Consider the following 4848-nt stretch of genomic DNA (forward strand, 5'->3'; position numbering starts at 1 on the left):
ACATTTGGAGAGTAAGTGAGTACATTTGGAGAGTAACTGAGTACATTTGGAGAGTAACTGAGTACATTTGGAGAGTAACTGAGTACATTTACTCCAGTACTGTTCTTCAGTCCAGATGTTTCTGCTGTTAGTGTGTGTGTGTGTATCTCTGTATCTGTGTGTGCATGCATGCGTGCGTGGTGGTGTTTGTGTGTGTTGACATGTGTGCTTGTGTGTGTTTATGTGTGTGTGGTGCATGTGTGTGTGTGTGTGTGTGTGTGTGTGTGTGTGTCTCTTTAAGCAGTTCAAACAGCAGAGTCTCAGTGTTGGTTCTCTCTGTTAATGAGTACCTCTACAGCAGGAACAACACTCGTCACACAGCTTCTGAACCTGGACACACACACTCACACACACACTCACAGCGTCTGGACCTGGACACACACACTCACACACACACTCACAGCTTCTGGACCTGGACACACACACACAGCGTCTGGACCTGGACACACACACTCACACACACACACACAGCGTCTGGACCACGACACACACACACACACACACACACACACTCACAGCTTCTGAACCTGGACACACACTCACAGCGTCTGGAGCTGGACACACACACACACACACACACACACACACACACACAGCGTCTGGACCTGGACACACACACACACACAGCATCTGGACCTGGACACACACACACACAGGTAGGTTCACACACACTTTATTTCCTTTCATCTGCACGGTACCTCTGGGACTTTCCTCCATGTTTCTGTCTGAGTGTGTAACAGAGTCTCAGACTCTATTTAGACGTTAAACCTCCTGTTGTCTTCGGGTCAAATTATCAGATATTTTGGGGTTTTTTTCAGACAAATGAACTTGATTCCATTTAACGCTCTTCTGAAATAAAGGATCAGGACACTACTTTCATTTACTTTTGGGTATTTCTATTCAATTTATAGCATATTTCTGCTTTGTTTGCATGCGTTTACACTGGCGGGTGTTTGTGTGTGTAAATGTGTGCGTGTGTTGGCATGAGTATTTGTGTATATGTGTGTGTGTGTCTGTGTGTGTGTGTGTGTGTGTGTGTGTGCTTATATGTATGCCGCTGCAAGACTCTTTTTTTCAGACATGTCACACTGTTTGAGCGTCTTCCATTTACTCCGGTAAAAGAACAAAAAGCAAAATGGCCCAAAAAAAACATCTAAAAAAATAACAACAAAAATTATTTAAAAAAAATCTAAATGTCTTCAAAAAATGTCTAAAATGTGGGAAAAAAACTACAAAAAGAATTTGAAAATGTTGTCAAAATGTCCCCAAAAACATCTAAAATGTAAAAAAACGACAAAAAAATGATAATTTTTTTTCAAATTGTCCACAAATAACATCTAAAATGTGGGAAAAAAACTAAAAAAATAATGTGAATTCTTTTTCAAAATGTCCCAAAAAAAAATCTAAAATGTAAAAAAAAACACACACAAAAATTATTACGAAAATTTCCCATTTAAAACATCGAAGAAAGGTTGAAAAAAAAAAATTTAAAATGTAGAAAAATAAATAACAAAATCATAAGAAAAGGCACTGAAAGTGTCAGGAAAGACGCCTGGAACCGCCTCTATAAATATGAATAGAGCCCTAAAAGCTTGAATAACGACCCATGTGGGCGTTTTTCAGAGAGAAACAGCCTCTTGCTTTCCTGAAGCGTCGTCAGGTTTCCGTCTAACACTAAAATGCAAATGTAGTCGTCGGACCGGCTCTGTGTCAGCGCCGTGTTGTTGCTCTGTAAATAACCCGTGAGTGATAAAAGCTTTTTACTGTTTAAATGTGTCAACATGCTGCAGGCGTCGGGGTGAAACAGCCGACGGCACGTTTACCGTCTGCACACGCTCGCCGTAGTTTATTACCACACGTGTCTCATGGCTTTGTAGTTCTACCGTGAACTCTTTAAGCCTAATTTATGCCGTCTACGCTGTAGACATACACATTATCGAAGACAAACAAAGAAGAAAGTGACGGTTGGGTTTAGTAAACAAAGAAGGAAGCGACGGTTGGGTTTAGGAAACAAAGAAGGCGACAGTTTGGTTTAGGAAACTAAAAAGAAAGCAATAGTTGGGTTTAGCAAACATAGAAAGCAACGGTTGGGTTTAGGAAACTAAAAAGAAAGTGACGGTTGGGTTTAGAAAACAAAGAAGGCGACAGTTTGGTTTAGGAAACTAAAAAGAAAGCAATAGGTGGGTTAGGAAACATAGAAAGCAACGGTTGGGTTTAGGAAACTAAAAAGAAAGTGACGGTTGGGTTTAGGATACAAAGAAAGCTATAGTTGGGTTAGGAAACAAAGAAAGCAATAGTTGGGTTAGGAAACAAAGAAAGCAATAGTTGGGTTAGGAAACAAAGAAAGCAATAGTTGGGTTAGGAAACAAAGAAAGCAATGGTTGGGTTTAGGAAACTAAAAAGAAAGTGACGGTTGGGTTTAGGATACAAAGAAAGCAATAGTTGGGTTAGGAAACAAAGAAAGCAATAGTTGGGTTAGGAAACATAGAAAGCAACGGTTGGGTTTAGGAAACTAAAAAGAAAGTGACGGTTGGGTTTAGGAAACAAAGAAAGCAATAGTTGGGTTAGGAAACAAAGAAAGCAATAGTTGGGTTAGGAAACAAAGAAAGCAACGGTTGGGTTTAGGAAACAAAGAAAGTGATGGTTGGGTTTAGGAAACAAAGAAAGTGATGGTTGGGTTAGGGAAAAAAGAAAGCAATAGTTGGGTTAGGAAACAAAGAAAGTGATGGTTGGGTTTAGGAAACAAAGAAAGCAATAGTTGGGTTAGGAAACAAAGAAAGTGACGGTTGGGTTAGGGAAAAAAGAAAGCAATAGTTGGGTTAGGAAACAAAGAAAGCGACGGTTGGGTTAGGAAACAAAGAAAGTGATGGTTGGGTTAGGAAACAAAGAAAGTGATGGTTGGGTTTAGGAAACAAAGAAAGTGATGGTTGGGTTAGGAAACAAAGAAAGTGACGGTTGGGTTTAGGAAACAAAGAAAGTGACGGTTGGGTTTAGGAAAAAAGAAAGCAATAGTTGGGTTTAGGAAGCAAAAAAAGTGACGGTTGGGTTTAGGAAAAAAGAAAGCAATAGTTGGGTTTAGGAAACAAAGAAAGTGATGGTTGGGTTTAGGAGACAAAGAAAGTGATGGTTGGGTTTAGGAAACAAAGAAAGCAATAGTTGGGTTTAGGAAACAAAGAAAGTGACGGTTGGGTTTAGGAAACAAAGAGAGCAATAGTTGGGTTTAGGAAACAAAGAAAGTGATGGTTGGGTTTAGGAGACAAAGAAAGTGATGGTTGGGTTTAGGAAACAAAGAAAGCAATAGTTGGGTTTAGGAAACAAAGAAAGTGATGGTTGGGTTTAGGAAACAAAGAAAGCGATGGTTGGGTTTAGGAAACAAAGAGTGACGGTTGGGTTTAGGAAACAAAGAAAGTGACGGTTGGGTTTAGGAAACAAAGAAAGTGACGGTTGGGTTTAGGAAGCAAAGAAAGTGACGGTTGGGTTTAGGAAACAAAGAAAGCGATGGTTGGGTTTAGGAAGCAAAGAAAGTGACGGTTGGGTTTAGGAAAAAAGAAAGTGATGGTTGGGTTTAGGAAAAAAGAAAGTGATGGTTGGGTTTAGGAAACAAAGAAAGCGATGGTTGGGTTTAGGAAACAAAGAAAGTGACGGTTGGGTTTAGGAAGCAAAGAAAGTGACGGTTGGGTTTAGGAAAAAAGAAAGTGATGGTTGGGTTTAGCAAACAAAGAAAGCAATAGTTGGGTTTAGGAAACAAAGAAAGTGACGGCTGGGTTTAGGAAGCAAAGAAAGTGACGGTTGGGTTTAGGAAGCAAAGAAAGTGATGGTTGGGTTTAGGTAAGAACTTTTGTCGCCAGCCTTTGTCATCTTCTCGATGCTCTGTTCTACGTGCCACAGCGATCTTTGAGCTATTTTTTTGATTTTCTTTCAACGTTGTTTTTTTCTCTATTCTCTTTTTTGTTGTTTTTGTCACCTTTCGATATTTATTTTGCGGTTTTCCGCGTATTTGTCCACTTTTTCCACTTTCTCACTGCTTTTTGGGATGTTTTTGACAGACTTTCCACTTGTTGCACTGCTACTCACATAAATAGAAAACGTCAACACAGAGATGAACAAACCAAGCAGCTGAATAATAAATGCAAATGTTTTTTCCCATGATCCCTTGCAGTCTGCAGGTGTGTCGACCAAAGTCGAGCTGTTTGTTCACGGCTGAAGAATTCAGACACGCCTTCTGTAAATTAAACTGTCTCTCCCTCTCCCCTTCTCTCTCTCTTTCTCTCTCTCTCTTTCTCTCTCTCTCCTCCCCCTCTCTCTCTCTCTTTCACTCTCTTTCTCTCTCCCTCTCCTCCCCCTCTCTCTCTCTCTTTCTCTCTCCCTCTCATCCCCCTCTCTCTCTCTCTCTCTCTCTCTCTCCCTCACCTCCCCCCCCTCTCTCTCTCTCTCTCTCTCTCTCTCTCTCTCCCAGCAGCCTCTCCTGTTTTTCCCATCCTTCGCTCTGTGAGGTCATGGCGGCCGTGGGAGCGGAGGTCGCCGGGTCGTGGATCCCATCCTCTGGCGTGGTCAGCGTCTCCCTCCTCTTCCTCCTCTTCCTCCTCTCCATCTTCCTCACAGCTCTGTGCAGCGAGTGCAGCAGGTCAGCTGATCTCTCCCTTAGATCCAGTATTAGGGACCACTAAGGTCTAAAAGAGACTTCAGATCCAGTATCAGGGACCACTAAGTTCTATATAAAGAGACCAGATCCAGTATTAGGGGACCACTAAGGTCTATATAAAGAGACTTCAGATACAGTATTAGGGGACAACTAAGGTCTATATAAAG

General features: G+C 41.3%; 1 protein-coding gene across 1 annotated transcript in view; it reads right to left on the bottom strand.

Annotated features, from left to right (window-relative positions):
- The window catches only part of LOC117955885 (involucrin-like), an 8724-nt gene that overhangs the window by 2523 nt on the left and 1353 nt on the right, over positions 1 to 4848 (bottom strand). The gene's annotated exons all lie outside the window — the stretch shown is intronic.

This window comes from Etheostoma cragini, chromosome 1 (assembly GCF_013103735.1).
Source record: "Etheostoma cragini isolate CJK2018 chromosome 1, CSU_Ecrag_1.0, whole genome shotgun sequence".
NCBI lineage: Eukaryota > Metazoa > Chordata > Actinopteri > Perciformes > Percidae > Etheostoma > Etheostoma cragini.